Source organism: Balaenoptera physalus, assembly GCF_965194825.1.
Source record: "Balaenoptera physalus genome assembly, chromosome: 4".
NCBI lineage: Eukaryota > Metazoa > Chordata > Mammalia > Artiodactyla > Balaenopteridae > Balaenoptera > Balaenoptera physalus.
Genome location: NC_138891.1, coordinates 83,409,699 through 83,429,481, shown reverse-complemented (window position 1 = coordinate 83,429,481; position 19,783 = coordinate 83,409,699). Strand labels below are relative to the sequence as shown.

Genomic DNA, 19,783 nt, shown 5'->3' with positions numbered 1-19,783 from the left:
TGATTTCCTACTGAAAAAGCTTCTTCTCACTGCATGGCTTGACTATGTTGTCTAGTCTACTCACTGAATGTGCCACTGACAATTCCCAGGACAGAAAGTTAACCTGCCAGTAGTAAGTAGTAAGAAAAGAGGAGGGATGTCTAGCTTTATAAGAGGTGGTGACGCACAGTATGGATTCCAGTGTCTAAGGAGCAGCTGCTGCTCTCTGAGACACAGAAAGGGACAGAATGCTGCAGCTCAGAGAGTAATTTGTCCCACAGGAGGTAGAAATATCACCCTCGTTGGAAAAAATGATAGTAAGAAAGCCATTCCCCACGGTGGCTCAGGGGGAGTAGAGCTTTGAGGTGTCCCAGATAAAGGAAAGAGTCAGCTCATTAGGTGGAGGTGGGGGAGAGACAAAGATCTACTTGAATTGCTGCAGAAGCACTTGGGCCCCTGGTGAGGAAGCCAGGCTTCCTCTTGGGGCCACCCTGGCTTATTAATAGGGATGTGTCACATCAGAGGACTTGGCCACCTACGTCTGTTTCAGAAGTTAGGCTAGTGTTTTTCAAGCAGTAGCCAAAAGATCAGGATTTGGAAAAAGGATGTAGTGAAAAGGATCCCTGAGACAGATCTTTTTAAAATCTTGCAGGCTTTCAACAGTGACAAAACAAAAGAAGTGACAGAAGTGGGTTTTCCTTCTACTCTACAAACTAATTCTCCTTTTCCAGGATATTATCACTATGTAGAGGGGGATTCTTTGAAAATACATGATTAATATTCACAAAATTGTAGGTGTTCTTACTTTACAGGGAAGGAGATATAATAGAAAAGAACTAAGAAGCCTATATTTGAGAATAATTTTTAAACTATATTTTACTTTCAAAGCATTTCTAATTCCAAACCAGGAATCTCCTATGCCTTGTAGTTTAAATCTGATTCCTTTTAGACACAGAAAGCTATAAATGCACACATTCACATAAGTGTTTCACATGTGCTAATTTATGCAGTAGTTAAAACAGACATAAATTTAGTCCCCAAGGAACTTGTAGTCTATAATCAATATGATATATATAATAAAGAGACTTTTCCATAAAAGAATAAATGTGAACAAGAATTTTATTTTCTATTCATGAGGTCTATTGTGACAGGGTATTTTGACCTATGAGTAAAACAAAAATGAAGTAATAAACACTGTCCCTTAATGATGGAGTTGATTTTATGAACTGTGCCTAATTGGTAGAGTGCTTTATAATACAAATAAATAAATAAAGTAAGAGTAAAGAATTTCCAGGTCTAAGGGAGCAAGTAAGAAAAGAAAGGTGGGAGAAACCTTCAAGATGGTGGAGGACTAACATGGATATCACCTTCCTCCCTACAAATACATCAGAAATACATCTATATGTAGAACAACTCTTACAGAACACCTACTGAACACTGGCAGAAGACCTCAGACTTCCCAAAAGATATATATGTTTTTGTTCCTTTTTCTCCTTCTGTGAGTGTGTATGTGTATGCTTCTTTGTGTGATTTTGTCTGTATAGCTTTGCTTTTACCATTTGTCCTAGAGTTCTGTCCTTTTTTTTTTTTTTTTTTAATAGTTTTTCGTGCTTCTTATCATTGGTGGATTTGTTTTTTGGTTTGGTCACTCCTTTCTTTCTTTTTTTAATTCTTTTTATTTTTTATTTTAATAACTTTATTGTATTTTATTTATTTACTTTTTCTTTCTTTCTTTGTTTCTTTCTTTTTTTCTCCCATTTCTTCTGAGCCGTGTGGCCAACAGGGTCTTGGTGCTCTGGCTGGGTGTCAGGCCTGTGCCGCTGAGGTGGGAGAGCCAAGTTCAGGATATTGGTCCACCAGAGAACTCCTGGCTCCATGAAATATCAAATGGCAAAAGCTCTCCAAGAGATCTCCATCTCAACACTAAGACCCAGCTCCACGCAATGACCAGCAAGTTACAGTGCTGGACACCCTATGCCAAACAACTAGCAAGACAGGAACACAACCTCACCCATTAGAAGAGAGACTGCCTAAAATTATAATAAGGTCACAGGCATCCCAAAACACACCACCAGACAGGGTCCTACCAACCAGAAAGACAAGATCCAGCCTCATCCACCAGAGCACAGGCACCAGTCCCCTCCACCAGGAAGCCTACACAAACCACTGAACAAACCTTAGCCACTGGGGGCAGACAACAAAAACAACAGGAACTATGAACCAGCAGCTTGAGAAAAGGAGACCCCAAACACAGTAAGTTAAGCAAAATGAGAAGACAGGGAAATACGCAGCAGATGAAGGAGCAAGGTAAAAACCCACCAGACCAAACAAATGAAGAGAAAATAGGCAGTCTACATGAAAAAGAATTCAGAGTAATGATAGTGAAGATGATCCAAAATCTTGGAAATAGAATGGAGAAAATAAAAGAAATGTCTAACAAGGACCTAGAAGAAATAAAGAACAAACAAACAATGATGAACAACAAAAGAAATGAAATGAAAAGTTCTCTAGAAGGAATCAATAGCAGAATAACTGAGGCAGAAGAACGGATAAGTGACCTGGAAGATAAAATAGTGAAAATTACCGCAGAGCAGAATAAAGAAAAAAGAATGAAAAGAATTGAGGACAGTCTCAGAGACCTCTGGGACAACATTAAACACACCAATATTCGAATTATACGGGTCCCAGAAGAAGAGAAAAAGAAAGGGACTAAGAAAATATTTGAAGAGATTATAGTTGAAAACTTCCCTAATATGGGAAATGAAATAGTCAATCAAGTCCAGGAAACACAGAGAGTCCCATACAGGATAAATCCAAGGAGAAACACACCAAGACACATATGAATCACTCAAAAATTAAATACAAAGAAAAAATATTAAAAGCGCCAAGGGAAAAACAACAAATAACATACAAGGGAATCCCCATAAGGTTAACAGCTGATCTTTCAGCAGAGACTGTGCAAGCCAGAAAGGAGTGGCAGGAGATATTTAAAGAGATGAAGGGGAAAAACCTACAACCAAGATTACTCTACCCAGCAAGGATCTCATTCAGATTTGATGGCAAAAGTAAAACCTTTACAGACAAGCAAAAGCTAAGAGAATTCAGCACCACCAAACCAGCTTTGCAACAAATGCTAAAGGAACTTCTCTAGGCAGGAAACACAAGAGAAGGAAAAGACCTACAATAACAAACCCAAAACAATTAAGAAAATGGTAATAGGAACATACATATTGATAACTACCTTAAATGTAAATGGATTAAATGCTCCAACCAAAAGACATAGACTGGCTGAATGGATACAAAAATAAGACACATATATATGCTGTCTACAAGAGACCAACTTCAGACCTAGGGACACATACAGACTGAAAGTGAAGGGATAGAAAAAGATATTCCATGCAAATGGAAATCAAAAGAAAGCTGGAGTAGCAATTCTCATATCAGAAAAAATAGACTTTAAAATAAAGATTATTAAAAGAGACAAAGAAGGACACTACATAATAATCAAGGGATCAATCCAAGAAGAATATATAACAATTGTAAATAATTATGCACCCAACATAGGAGCACCTCAATACATAAGGCAAATGCTAACAGCCATTAAAGGGGAAATCGACAGTAACACAATCATAGTAGGGGACTTTAACACCCCACTCTCACCAATGGACAGATCATCCAAAATGAAAATAAATATGGACACACGCTTTAACTGATACATTAAACAAGAAGGACTTAATTGATATTTATAGGACATTCCATCCAAAAACAACAGAATACACTTTCTCTCAAGTGCTCATGGAACATTCTCCAGGATAGACCATATAGTGGGTCACAAATCAAGCCTTGGTAAATTTAAGAAAATTGAAATCATATCAAGTATCTTTTCTAACCACAACATTATGAGACTAGATATCAATTACAGGAAAAAATCTGTAAAAATACAAACACATAGAGGCTAAACAATACACTATCAAATAACTAAGAGATCACTGAAGAAATCAAAGAGTAAATCAGAAAATACCTAGAAACAAATGACAATGAAAACAAGACAACCCAAAACCTACGAGAGGCAGCAAAATCAGTTCTAAGAGGGAAGTTTATAGCAATACAATCCTACCTCAAGAAACAAGAAACATCTCAAATAAACAACCTAACGTTACACCTAAAGCAATTAGAGAAAGAAGAACAAAAAAAATCCCCCAAAGTTAGCAGAAGGAAAGAAATCATGAAGATCAGATCAGAAATACATGAAAAAGAAATGAAGCAGACAATAGCAAAGATCAATAAAATTAAAAGCTGGTTCTTGGAGAAGATAAACAAAATTGAAAAACCACTGGCCAGACTCATCAGGAAAAAAAGGGAGAAGACTAAAATCAACAGATTTAGAAATGAAAAAGGAGAGATAACAACTGACACGTCAGAATTCCAAAGGATCATGAGAGATGACTACAAGCAACTATATGTGAATAAAATGGACAAACTGGAAGAAATGGACAAATGCTTAGAAAAACACAACCTTCTGAGACTGAAACAGGAAGAAATAGAAAATATAAACAGACCAATCACAAGCACTGAAATTGAGACTATGATTAAAAATTTCCCAACAAACAAAAGCCCAGGACCAGATGGCTTCACAGGTGGATTCTATCAAACATTTAGAGAACAGCTAACATCTATCTTTCTCAAACTTTTCCAAAATATAGCGGAGGGAGGAACACTGCCAAACTCATTGTACGAAGCCACCATCACCCTGAAGCCAAAACCAGACAAAGACGTCACAAAGAAAGAAAACTGCAGGCCAATATCACTGATGAACATAGATGCAAAAATCCTCAACAAAATACTAGCAAACAGAATCCAACAGCACATTAAAAGGATCATACAACATGATCAAGTGGGGTTTATCCCAGGAATGCAAGGATTCTTCAATATATGCAAATCAATCAATGTGATAAACCATATTAACAATTTGAAGGAGAAAAACCATATGATCATCTCAATAGATGCAGAAAAAGCTTTTGACAAAATTCAACACATATTTATGATAATAAACCCTCCAGAAAGTAGGCATAGAGGGAACCTACCTCAACATAATAAAGTCCATATATGACAAACTCACAGGCAACATCATTCTCAATGGTGGAAAACTGAAACCACTTCCTCTAAGATCAGGAACAAGACAAGGTTGTCCACTCTCAGCACTATTATTCAACATAGCTATGGAAGTTTTAGCCACAGCAATCAGAGAAGAAAAAGAACTAAAATGAATCCAAACTGGAAAAGAAGAAGTAAAGCTGTCACTGTTTGCAGATGACATGATACTATACATAGAGTATCTTAAAGATGCTACCAGAAAACTACTAGAGCTAATGAAAGAATTTGGTAAATTAGCAAGATACAAAATTAATACACAGAAATCTCCTGCATTCTTATACACTAATGATGAGAAATCTGAAAGAGAAATTAAGGAAACACTCCCATTTACCATTGAAACAAAAAGAATAAAATACCTTGGGATAAACCTACCTAAGGAAACAAAAGACCTGTATGCAGATAACTATAAGACACCGATGAAAGAAATTAAAGATGATACAAACAGATGGAGAGATATACCATGTTCTTGGATTGGAAGAGTCAACATTGTGAGAATGACTATACTACCCAAAGCAATCTACAGATTCAATGCAATCCCTATCAAACTACCAATGGCATTTTTCACAGCACTAGAACAAAAAATTGCACAATTTGTATGGAAACACAAAAGACCCCAAATAGCCAAAGCAATCTTGAGAAAGGAAAACAGAGCTGGAGGAATCAGTCTCCCAGATTTCAGACTATACTACAAAGCTACAGTAATCAAGACAGTATGGTACTGGCACAAAAACAGAAATATAGATCAATGGAACAGGTCAGAAAACCCAGAGATAAACCCACGCACATATGGTCACCTTATCTTTGATAAAGGAGGCAAGAATATACAATGGAGAAGAGACAGCCTCTTCAATAAGTGGTGCTGGGAATACTGGACAGCTACATGTAAAAGAATGAAATTAGAACACTCCCTAACACCATACACAAAAATAAACTCAAAATGAATTAAAGACCTAAATGTCAGGCCAGACACTATAAAACTCTTAAAGGAAAACATAGGCAGAACACTCTATGACATAAATCACAGCAAGATCCTTTTTGACCCACCTCCTAGAGAAATGGAAATAAAAACAAAAATAAGCAAATGAGACATAATGAAACTTAAAAGATTTTGTACAGCAAAGGAAACCATAAACAAGACGAAAAGACAACCCTCAGAATGGGAGAAAATATTTGCAAATGCAGCAACTGACAAAGGATTAATCTCCAAAATTTATAAGCAGCTCATACTTCTCAATATCCAAACAACAAACAACCCAATCCAAAAATGGGCGGAAGACCTAAATAGACATTTCTCCGAAGAAGATATACAGATTGTCAACAAACACAAGAAATGATGCTCAACATCACTAATTATTAGAGAAATGCAAATCAAAACTACAATGAGGTATCACCTCACACCAGTCAGAATGGCCATCTTCAAAATATCTAGAAACAATAAATGCTGGAGAGGGCGTGGAGAAAAGGGAACCCTCTTGCACTGTTGGTGGGAATATAAATTGATACAGTCGCTCTGGAGAACAGTATGAAAGTTATTTAAAAAACTAAAAATAGAACTACCATATGACCCAGCAATCCCACTACTGGGCATATACCCTGAGAAAACCATAATTCGAAAAGGGTCATGTACCACAATGTTCATTGCAGCTCTATTTACAATACCCAGGACATGGAAGCAACCTAAGTGTCCACTGACAGATGAATGGATAACGAAGATGTGGCACATATATACAATGGAATATTACTCAGCCATAAAAAGAAACAAAAGTGAATTATTTGTAGTGAGGTGGATGGACCTAGAGTCTGTCATACAGAGTGAAGTAAGTCAGAAAGAGAAAAACAAATAACGTATGCTAACACATATATATGGAATCTAAAAAAATAAGAAAAAAATGGTTTTGAAGAACCTAGAGGAAGGACAAGAATAAAGACGCAGATGTAGAGAATGGACTTGAGGACACGGGGAGGGGGAAGTGTAAGCTGGGACGAAGTGAGAGAATGGCATGGACATATATACACTACCAAATATAAAATATATAGCTAGTGGGAAGCAACCCCATAGCACAGGGAGATCAGCTCATGCTTTGTGACCACCTAGAGGGGTGGGATAGGGAGGGTGGGAGGTGGGAGGGAGACGCAACAGGGAGGAGATACGGGGATATATGTATATGTATAGCTGATTCACTTTGTTATACAGCAGAAACTAACACACCATTGTAAAGCAATTATACTCTAATAAAGATGTTAAAAAAAAAAGATTAAATGAAAAGAAAAAAGAAAGAAAGAAAGAAAGAAAGAAAGAAAGAAAGAAAGAAAGAAAGAAAGAAAGAAAGAAAGAAAGAAAGAAAGAAAGAAAGGTGGTGTGAGTGACTGAATATCAATGTGAAGAGTGGGCACACAAGAGGACCAACAAGATAAAAGTGTTCATTAGTACAGTGTCCCTTGTTAGAGGTTTTGAAGGTGAGGACAAGAAAAGGTGCCATTAAGACATTAGACTCTGGAAACTAAGAGTGACTTTTTTTAAAGGATGGAGAGAGTTGTAGGACTCTATTATCAAAGTGGTGAATGAAAAGAAAATTTCAACTACAGTGTTCTAAACAAGAGAAGATTCAGATCTTTAGATATACTACATGGATATAAACAGTTTCATTGATCTAGAGCTACAAGGGACTTTCGTCTCATCGAGCCCAAAGGATTGATCTCACAGATGAAGATATTGGGGCTCAGATGAGGAAATGTGTGAGGTCACAAAGCTAGCTAATGGCAGAGACAGGAGTAGAACTCACATTTCCCGATTTAAAAACATGGGCTCTCTTCTCTTCTAAAGACTATTAAACATTTTAGAACCACAGACATTTTCTATTAAAAAAGCTTACATGGAAATCCAAAGTGCAAGACAGATGACACCTTGCTTTGTTTAAAGAGGCGAGGGTGCATGAGGGGCTTGGGGTGGCATCTGGAGGGGTAGTAGAGCATCCCAACCCCACCTGCTTCTTTCAGTATCCCTCAAAGGGCTCCCCAAGTCCCTAAGGCAATTGAAACCCTCTGAAATACATGACCTGTTCTCTGTCTTCTGTTCAAATGAAGAGGAAGCCAGAATACCCTAAGTAACAGCTTCTAAAAGGTATAAAGCCTTTGAGAAAATATAATTATGTTAACAATAAGTTGCACTGTATCATCTTGAGGAAAAAAAGTAATATACAAAATTTATCTTTTCTTTCCATTCTTTGAATTTTCAATTAGTTTGTTATATTCAATCATTCAATCTTTAGCTGATTTAACAGACATATATTTAACACTTATTACATGCTAAATGTTGGGCCAAGTACTTGGGAAACAAATCCAAAGAAGAGGTATTTTTGCCACCAAGAGTCTTACAGTGAAAGAAAACTATAGTGCAGGGTGCTAAGGGCTGGGCTTGAGGTCAGAAGAGGGTGCTCTGGGAGCATAAAGAAGAATGAAAATCAGGGAAGTCTTCCTGGAGAAGGTGATGCTTGGACAAGGATTTGAAGGATAAGGAGGAATTAGCTCATTGGGGATGGAAGGGATCCATTCCAGACAGTCAGGGCAGCAAGTGCCAAGACGTGGAGGTAGAGAAAGCACAATGCATTTGGGGAGCTTGTGAATGGTGGGGAATATTAAAGCCCACATGTTTCAGCATTGACTACAATACTGAATACAATAGGTGAGCAATGACACTTCACTAAATAAATTAAACAATGATAAGAGGTTAAAGAATTAAGCTAGACAGTGTCTTGACTCAGTTTTTCCCCTACAAAGGGGTGAATAATAATAGCACCCATTTCCCAATTGTTCCGGGAGACCATTGCACAGGTTCCCCTTTTGTATAACTTCCCTCAGGTAATGAGAAGCACAAAATTAAAACTACAAGGTGCTGCTATTTTTCATTTATCAGAGTAGCAAAAATCAAGACGTTTATGTTGACAAGGAGATAAGTGTAAAAAGGCACTTGTGCATTGTAATTGTGAATATAAATTGTACAATCTCTATGGAAGGTAATCTGGCAATATATTTATGATTTGTGAAGTCGTACAAACCCTTTGAGCAATGCCTTTTAGGAACTTATCCCATAGATATACTCAGCCATGTGATAAATGGCATAGGTCTCAGCATGTTAGATGGGTAAATCTTGATATTACTTAATATTATTTCAGATTGAAACTGAAAATACACTAGAACGCCGTTTGATTGATGTTTGTCTCTTGGTGTTCTGAATCTTACAACTCACTCCTTATGTTAAAGGATGCAAATTAGTCCTATAATCTAAAACAAGGAAAAGGTAAGGCTTCAATGAGTGAATCCATGTGGAAATGTCTAGCATGGTGTCTACCACATAGGTCGGGATCAATAAAGAATATTATTGCAAAAGAAAAAAATAAACTTCCACATTAAAAAAAACAAATATTATTGTCAGCTATTAGGTATTAGCTAAAGCTATTAGAAGCCACTTAGTGATTTTAGGCAGAGATTCAATACGATCTGGGCTTTAGAATAATCACTTGGGCAGTAGTAGAAGGATAAGGTGGACAGAGGTGACATAGGAAGTAAGGAAATTAGTTGGGAGGCTATTAAAATAGTCTAGATAAGATGCTACAGGGCCTGAGCTACAGCATCAGGGATGGAGAGAAGGCAACAGATTAGAAAATGTTGAAGATAAAAATTCTTCAATATGTGGATCTGACTGAATAGAAGAGAAAGTAAGTATGAGACATTTATTATCCTATAAATACTTTGTAGATGACTTAAACATTAAGGAAAAACACGGGGAATAAAATTGCAACAGATCAAGGGAGGGACATCTTTGCCAGCACTCTTCTTCCTGGGCAGGAATTTTAGTTAGACCTCTTCAGACTCTTTCCAACTACCATGAAACACACATACACACACACATGTACACACACACAGGGGCTCATTCCCTCACAGAATGCATTCTTTTCTTTGAGCTAGGAAGACCCTAGTGTCATAGCACATCAGAGCCAGTATCCTTGCTAAGAAATGTCATCTCCACTCCACTCATAATGGCAGTGGCAGGTAGCCTCTTCTTCCAAGGGGCAACGCACAGGTGACATTCAGTCATCAGCCCTAAATCCATAAGCCCAGCAATTCAGGAAGGTGTGTTCAGCCAATATTACCATGGGCTCCTAAGCAATATTTTATCTTGAGTCTTCTCTATTCCTAGCATGCTTCCTATGACAGGCGTCAGCTATATCCACTCACTGTGAGAAGAACAATCAATAACATTTGAAAGAAAAAATAAAACGTGACTTAACATGGGAATCCAACTTACTCACTCTTAGAACCATCCCAGATAGTTAGGAAATTGTATTGGTGATTTTATGAGGGAGGAAAAAAAGAGGCTGATTCATATTTATTTCTATTTCCAATCATGATTTTAACACTATTCTCAGAAAATGTTGCCTTGATTGCTTTCTACCTCTTATATTTCCATATGCCTCCTCAAGCAATTTTTCTGGTCTTTGACTGGCTCCGGATAGAGTATGTGTGACAAGAAGGCAGTGGTGGTCTCCCAACCAACCTACCCTGGGGACAGTTAAATAAGCTTTTAACCCATAAACATTTGCATTCAAAATGCAAAACCTCCCTGAGCTAAGTCATGTCAGGAGAAGTATGGCTCAGAGAAAAGTACAGAAACTACAATCAGACCAGGCCTCAAGAGGGCAATGCACTCTGGGGTGTTTAATAAATACTTGCCCGTTGACTGACTGTTGGCCAGTTTCCAGTGCTGAGGGGCTGCTGTCATCTCTGAGCACATAAATAAGAGGAGAAAACAAACCATCTAGAATCCTGAGCAGCAGGGCTGGCCCCCCAGGCATATGGAACAGCCATTCGGCTCTGCCATCTGATTAAAGGGAGGCTGCTCTAAAAGACTACTACTGACTAGTCCCATCAGCCTGTCCCTGAGATGTTTCTCCACCAGAAATGCCTATTTGTTAGGTTGAGGATCTGGGCTTTAGGAGCTTTCTATCATAATGCAACATCCCTGTAGGAGTCATATTTTAGGCTGCAAAGACTCGTGAGTACTTTAAAATGGGGGCTTATCAGGTTGCTGTCTAATATGACTACCGTTTAGCTAGAGTCAGACACTGAAGAAGCTGTTGTTTCGGAGGTGGGGAATGGAGAAGGATGGACAGCAGCTGTTGCCCAGAAAGTGCAAAACAGCTGGAGACCCCAGAAGAAGCAGGGACCCAAGAGTTGTCATCTGCTTCATCATTTTGCTTTGACAGGATAGTTCTGCAAAATGTACCGATTAGCAAACACATCTAGCACCTCAATTTATATGTAAGGAGAGAAGTGGTTACATTCATCTTTCCCATTACTTTTCCTAGTATAGTAGGGTCGCACTTTTATTTTCTAGATTTAAGATGTTATGGTGGGAGAAATCAAGTACTTTAAAAAAAATCATTAATGCCATATAATTTAGGAATAGTGTTTATAAAGAAATACTACAGAGCAAATCAACATCTCTACTCCTCTCTTCCAACCCTATCTCTGATACTTATATACAAGTGTTTTTCCTGAGGAAAAAAAAAAAACAACACCCAAGGCTGCCTTTAAGGGAAGAAAGTCATAAAGAATACATGCAGCCAGAGAGAGCTAGGCGACAGGCAACCACATACTAATTTTGTCCTGGTAAATGTGGGGTCTGCTCAATTACAAGCTGGCCTTGGAGTGATTGCGGTGTCCTCATCACTGAGATATTTTCCGCCTCACCACGTGGAGCTGTAGGGAATTGCCTCCTGATGCATCAGTCAAAGATCAGGCCTTGACTCATTTCCATTTCCCTTGGCTACCACACTAGTCTAGCCAACCAACACATTGTGTCTGGACACTGCGATACAACAGACAACTGTTTACTGATATCCATGTTGCCTTCTCCTCCCTTTTCCATCTGCCAAAGTGACCTTCCAGATATATAAAGCAGATCCTGCTATTCTCTGGCTTGAACCCCTTGAAAGGGTCCCCACCTAGAATAAGATTCCATCTCTCTTCAATAGCCTGCAGTGGCCTTCCTAGATTCTCCAGTATCTCCCAGGCTACTCTCCCCTTGCCCACAGCACCCCAGACACTTTGGCCTCCTTTCTTTCCTCAAATATGCCAGATCCATTTCTTCCTCAGAACCTACTTGTTCCTGCAAGCTGCAAGCCCACCTTCTTTCTTTTCTCATGGCCAAGTTCTCATCCACTCTTAGGTCCCATCTCCTCAGAACTAATGTTGACTCTTCTTAAGTGGCTCACACCATCCCCTTCCTTATTCCCCGTAAAGGCACCCTGGTCTTTCTATTCAAATATGTATTAACACTGTAAGTAGATGTTCATCTACTTGTTTCTTGTTCAATTTGACCTAGACTGTAGCTCCTGGAAAGCAGGGAATCTTGTCTAATTAATATACTTCTGCTTAGTTAGTGTCTAGCACAAGCCTGGCACATCTTAGTTATGTATTAAGTATTTGGCAAATGAATGAGTCAGCTCTGATTTTCTAAGTAGCTGTTCTTCCTGATGCTTGGTCAGGATACAAAGGGTTAACAGAAAGCAAGTGTAGTGTATTGCTCTCCAAAGACTAAGCAAGGAGCTGAGATGCTTAGGGTTATTTTCCCCAAATTTTGCATGTTACAGTCAATTTAAGACAGATTCTTATTAGCTTAGCTCCCATATCCAAGCATAGTAATTTATATTCTGCTCCTTTGTTCTGAGTTTTGATCTCTGACAGTTTTAGATAAAGGAAAAAGAAATTAAGAAACTAGAAGCAGCTTGGTGAGAGAATAAAAAATCATCTTTCCTTGCCAGTCAGCAGTTCACAGATACCTTTAAAATGTATGGTTTCTGAAAGCTCTTCATTTAAAAAGTACAAACAATACAAGTTAATGTCAAATTTTCTAAATAACATTGATGTAATTCTTCTATATATATATATATATATATATATATATATATATATATGCTAATATTTCATGATTTATATGGTGTTCTTTATAAAAGTGCATTTTCATAGATCAGATTTGTGTGAAGCAGAGAATAACTGCAAACCAAACCAAAGTAAGACTTGGGATTTTATTGAAGCATGTCGGGCCTTGGCTTTTTACCCTGCCACTTCACAGTTATGCCATCTTGAGCAAGTAGGTTTTGGATATCTGTGTAGAGTTTCAGGTTCCTGGGCTGTAAAAGGTGAGAGTTTCTTTAGGATATATGGTAATGGTAAAACATCCAGACCAACATCTGGTGTAGTGTGGGTGCTTAATAAAGGCTAATTCAATTTAAATCTAAATCTCTTCCACTTTCCAGGAGATTTTAATTGGTCCCTCTGCTAAAAATCACCTCAGTCTCTCAGTAAATCCAGTCATGTGTTTGGATTCCTTTGAGCTTCTATATTCTTAATTGGATAGTTCAGCCCAAGATTTATATTAAAAAGCCTGGATTCTACAGTCAAATTACAGATCAATCAACAATTACAAGAAAAACAATTAATGGTCAGCAATGGTTTTGATTATACAACTGCAGCCTCACTTGCTCTGCTTTCCCTGGCCTCAGTCTTTCTCCTTCGAGAGGCTGCAGGTGCTCAGAAAGCTCTGAATACCTTCCCTTCTTTCCTAAATTGATCAAGTGTGCATGTTCACCAATGAGATTCTTTCACAGAGTATTTCTTCTACAAATGAGGAGGAGGGCAAAAAGACCTCCGTTTTCATTGTTGAGTGTTTTGAATAAAAGAAGAGCTTCGAGATGACGTGCTGTGTCACTTGAGAGCATGCATTCTCAACAGGAGCAATGTCAGGCCCAAGGGGGTGGGAAAAGATCTTGGCTACTACAGTGATTTGTGGTCTCCCAAAGGGTCACAGTACATGAAAAAGATATACCATATATTACTGTATCAAAATTTCATGGGAAGGAGGGGCAATTAGAAAAAAAAGTGTTTTAAAAGGCTCTTGGGGTATGATAACACTGAAAAAGGTTGGAAAACACTGTCTTAGAGAAAAATCCTCTTCTCTTAGAATTCTCCTTTTCTTAAACATGCATTTTCGAGCATAGCTACTTACAGAGAGTGGAAGGATATCAAAGACCTGTGGGTTGTCTTCACTCACCTTGTGAGTCATGGCAAGAGCAGAGTTTGAGTCAAGCTGACCTGTGTTTGAATCCTGGGTCAGCCACTCCCACCCTCCCCCCACCGTGTGACCCTGGGCACACTATTTAATGTCTCTGTACAATGATATCGATGATCAGATTCTCACTGTACCAACTCTGCAGGGCTGAGGGAGGGATTAGAGGTAACAGTGTGCCATGCCTGGCCTAGGTTAGGCATGCAGTAAATGGTTGCCATTGCTATTTTCATGACTGTTGTGGGCAGGGGTGATAAGCGGGCTAGGGATAGCAGTTCAGAGTTCTGTAGGGAGATCAGCCTTGGGCAACACTGGATGGGAAAAAGGGCTAAGAACCTGGGATTGCCCTGCCTCCTTGATATTTTCCCTTGTGATTTAGTCTTAGCATAGTTCAACAGCTTTAGGCCATGGAATTACTTTGCTACTCACAAATAAGTATATTTTACCCTTCTTTCCTCTGGGCCTATATATAACCTTGCCACCGTGTGAGTTTTATCATTGTGGTGTTGCAGTATATTGCACGAGGAAATTATTTGAAATGCTTGTTCCTATCCAAGGTTGTAGCACGACAGTATTTCAGCCAGGGAAAGGCTCTCATAGTAAACGAGGGGGGGCCACTGCCAGCACTTCCCGACTAGTCACCTGAGGATTGGAGCAGCACTGATCTCCCACACTTCTTCCACAGAATGATTTATAGAGGACACGCAGAGCATAGCAAAGAGATAGATTTCATGCTTAAAAGGTTAATTCTTGATTTGATTTGTTTTAGAAGTCCCGGAGATTCAGTGGAGGACAAGTAAGACGAAGAGAGAAATTACAGGGCTCGTGCTCTTCAAAGAGAATCATGGGAAGAGATAAAGAAATGCATGAAAAAAATTATTTGGTGTTTCTCTAAATTTATCTGTTTAATTTTCTCATAATCCTCCTTCAGTACTGCTTGCCTTTTGCATGTCTTTCCTGCTCAGGTACCAGCTATCCCTTTATTCCATTGTCATTTCTCTCTGATTTCTCTCAAAATATATCCATTTTCACAAATATATCTCGTTGAAGGGTGAAAGAAGAGGAAGACAGGACTAGGAAAGTCAGAAAAAGTGAATTTTTTATATATAACATAAGGAAGATATCCCACAATGACAGCCAAATACAGCTCAAATACTTTCTTTAAGTCTCAGTTAAGGTTGATGCGCCCTAATTTCCTGCGCAAAGAGGTGTGCCCAATGCCTTTGGTGAATTTCAAAATGCATTGTTCCAGCTACTTAAAGTGATAACAGACTTAAAAAAACAAAACATGCTGTTACAATCACCACTAATATTTTATTTATGTGTGTACTTCCTTGTGTTGGGAGTAATGGCACCGTTGGGTATTTTGAGCACCCTTTCCCCCCTAAAAGGCCAGAGGTTGGCCTATAGATTTTCACAGAAATACAGCAATAACCCCACAACTCTAGAAAATCTTTCAACCCCCTGGCTTTCAAATATATTTCTCAGCAAGTATATTTTTGCCTTCCTGCATCCAAATGAAGTTAGTGGAACAGGCATTCACACTTTCCTAAAGTAGGGGACGAAGAAGACTTTCTGTCCTAATTGAAACTGTGGAAAAACTAATTTTGGAAGCCTAATAGAATTTCCTGGTTTGGATATAAGTCAAGATATTGGAGCACATTTCTTGCATCACCATAACTTTAGAAAAAGGACAACTGGGAGGAAGAAGACAGGGTGGAATTTGACATCATACTTGAAAGCTCATTGTCAAGAATACTTTTTTAAAAAGGTTCTTATAAAACTTTACTTTCTAATATTAGTGAAACCCAGATGCTTCTATCCATCTATCTATCTATCTACCTATCTATCTATCTACCTACCTATCTATCTACCTACCTACCTACCTACCTACCTACGTCTTTCACTGCCCTTGATGTCCTTGATGCCCTTTTTAGTTAGCAGGCGCCATCCCACAGTTCTCCTTAGTGAGGAAAGCTAAGGCAGCTGTCTACAGCCGGCTCTTCTGTTTGGGCACCAGGATGTCAGTGGCAGGGCCTGAGGGAACAGCCTGGAGACGCATCTCCAGTGAGCAAAGACAGTTCATTAGTAAAAGCAGAATTATCTGAGCTGTTTTCTTCAGGATTGCTTCAAGGGTGGTTCTATCCACCAACTCCTAATACATACTTCCCTATAACCTGTGACAAAATACTCTCATTGAATGGTAGTTTCTGAAGTCTTCACAGACAGGAAAAAGTTTCTTGTTCATTCTCTCTCTCTCTTTCTCTCTCTTCCCCACCTTCCCCCACCCTGTCTATTATCATTGCAAATACTCTCACTGGTCTAATAAGTTTAGACTTCTTAAAGAAACAATTCAGTGGAAAAAAAAGACTTTTTGTCTGGGAGCTTCATGATGACAGGCTGACCGATGTTATGTGTTATTGATATAAAAGTCAGCATTACACACTGCACCCCACCTTTTTTTTTTTTAACCAAACCTGGGTCAAAATCCTACTTATGATATTTGCTAGCTTGAGGTCTTGGGCAATCATTTCACCTTACCAACTCTTAGATTTTTTCTTCTATAAAATGCTAATCATGAGGCTACCTCCCTCCTATGGTTGTGAGGATTAAATATATAATGTATTAATATATAAAATATATTATATATGTAATACGCTTAACACAGGCCTGGTGCATAGTATGTTTCATTATTATTATTATTATTATTAATAAATTATTTTTATTATTAGCATAAACATATAGACCCCCTTGCTCTTGTTCCCACAAGCTGGCTTGCGTGTAATCCTAAGGAACTTTAGGGGCTACTTAGGACCTATTTAATAATGTTACTGAAGTAATAGTCATTTAAAACCTACCACATACACTGCTATAGAAACATCAAGGACAATTAGATGCTTTGAGCTGTGCATGAGCCATCAACTTCAATTCAATATAAGAAATAAAGGATCCTAAGCTGTTTCTCCTCTACCACAGTTCTTCCACATGCCTGCTCCTTTTTCGGAGTGGGGAATGTTATCATTCTCCCATAGCCCAGGTTCCAGTTTTCATTTGCCATTGAATCCAAATGGTTCACTAAGTTGTAGTCAAAGTCCTCCCATTTTTTTACCCCGTATCATCTCCCTCCAGCCTCTCCCTTCTCCAAGCCCCAATATGATGGTCTTAGTCAAGCTCAAAAAAAGGATTTCTTTAAAGTTATGAAGTGCTTTTGTATACCTTGCCACTTAGATGAGTCTACCCCTTCAGCATAGAGATGCAGATGAATTATATCGATGCCAATCAAGTTCTGGAAATGCCGTGTCTCAACCTCAGTTTCAACAGGAAGCAAGCTGAAGAAAGGGATATCAACCAGCTTCTACTCACATAGATCAGATGCTAGAGCCTTGTGGCCTTTGGTATTGCCTTAATGTAAAAACTTAACCAGATCACCTCTCATCACAATTGAATTCTAAACTCCTTCACGAGACATGTGAGGACTTTTAAAAGCTACCTCTCCATAGTTCTTTAACCACAATTCTTGCCACTGCTTCAGGTAGGCACGTTGCTTTTGTCATACCAAACCATTTGCCTTGGACATGTCATGTTTCCTCACAGGTTCATGAATTGGTATATCCTGCTGTCCAGAAAGACTCCTTTTCCTAAATCTACTTCATGAGTTCATTCTGTGAGACTCTATTCATGCATCTCCACCTCTGGGAAAACCTTTCAGCTCTCCTCAGACATTGTCAGAGTCCCTTCTTCTCTGCCTTTGAAACACCTGAATTCCCACCTATTATTACACAGTTCATTGTCTTATTACTGATATGTCTCCCATGAGAGTCTGAGAGGTATTAGAAGGGTTCAAAGTTTTATAATTTATCTTAATATTAATTATATGGTGTTCAGGGCTTATTGAATAAAAAAAAAATGAAAGATGGAATAAAACAAGGAATGAACTTCTCCTTTCACGATTTCCTGATGATTTCACTTTCTTGGTGTTGCCTTATCCACAAATCATTCTGACTTGGAATACATGTATGACCTGCCCAAACATATATAAACTGAGCTAATGTGTTCCTACAACTAGTCTGATTGCCTTACTGCTTCACAGGAGGGAGACAATGAGACAGGATGAATGGCCCAGACACAAGACGGAGAAGGACCTTTGCATGGATTAAGTTCAAACTTCTACTTCCCATCAGGACAAACAGGAAGAAAGTTTCAGCATCTCTAATCCTTATAAGTAGCACTCATGCCTTTTTAAGTCTTTTGTTTTACTGCCTTGGGGAGATGTGAAGAAGAGCAAATCCAATGTCTCCACTAGCTGATGGTGTTTAACTCATTTTTAAGAAAGCAGATAAAGTATTTGTTGCAGTAAATGGAAAAAGACAGCATGAATTAAGCTTGAAAAGTGAAAAAAACGGCTGAAATGATCTCAACTAAATGGCAACTGGTACTTCTCCTTGTGATGTGTATCTGGAGCCTGATGAAGGAAAAAAAAAATCAGTTTTGAAAACACTTCGCTTAGCTATTAAATGCTTGAGGCATTTTTCTCCTTCCTCTCCTTATGGCAGTAAATTACAGCAAGGTGGGAGCCCATTCTTAGCCTCACAGAATTGGCTTCCTGCTACCATCCCAGTCACAGCCATCCCAATTAGTCACCAGCTGAATGACTACGGAACCACAGATTTAGATTAAAAAGCAGTTTTCATCTCAAGACCAATTCACAGCAAGAAATGTTCTTCCCCTCACCCCATGACCTTTCAGAATGCCATTGCTACACAGAGAATAACACAGGATGGTATCTGCTCTTGGCATTCATCTTATTCTGGATGTCAGGGCAAAATTTGGAGAAAGGTGAGGTTGGGGGGGCTGGTAATGTTCTTCCCAATTTTCAGTGTTACTCTAGGTCTTCAACCAGTGCATATGAGCATTGCAACATTGTGCTTTGTGGATGCTGGAAGAATTGAGTAGATGTGGAGAGCACAGGAAAGGAATGCTAAAAAGAAGGTGAACTTTTAAATGGCACCCATCTAATAATAGAAACATGAATGGATTATACACGGTGCAAGATACAAGAACACAGAGTCAGAAAACAAGGGTGTGAGTTCCAGGTTTCCAACTTTCTAAACATATGACCTTGAGAAAGTCACTTAACTCCTCTGATGCTAATATTTTCCCATATAAAAAAGGAAGATAATTATACTTCTCCTATCTTCCTTATAGGGTTATTATGAGGATTAAATGAGCATATACATAATCATAGTACATTTAAACTATAAAAAGCTGTGCAAGTGTCAAGAATTTTCATGATCCTTCAATACAATGCCTCACCACCTACCACTACTTGGACTGTTAGAGTTGGAGGAGACCTCAGAAACCATCTAGCAACACACCAATGCATGGCTTCTCCTCTAACATAGGTGAGCAATGGGTATCAGTCTCTGTATACACCCTGACAGTGATGGCTAATTCACCACCTTATGAAATAGCACTTCCCTTATTAGACACTGTGACTATTTGAAAGTGGCTCAATTTAATTGA

At 38.6% G+C, this 19,783-nt stretch overlaps 1 long non-coding RNA gene across 1 annotated transcript in view; it reads left to right on the top strand.

Moving 5' to 3' along the window:
• The window catches only part of LOC309659892, a 408,054-nt gene extending 389,382 nt beyond the window's left edge, over positions 1–18,672 (top strand). Inside the window, exon 2 of the long non-coding RNA XR_014263028.1 lies at positions 7,254–18,672. This is a non-coding gene — a long non-coding RNA (uncharacterized lncRNA). The remainder of the gene's footprint in view (positions 1–7,253) is intronic.
• Positions 18,673–19,783: the final 1,111 nt, after the last annotated feature.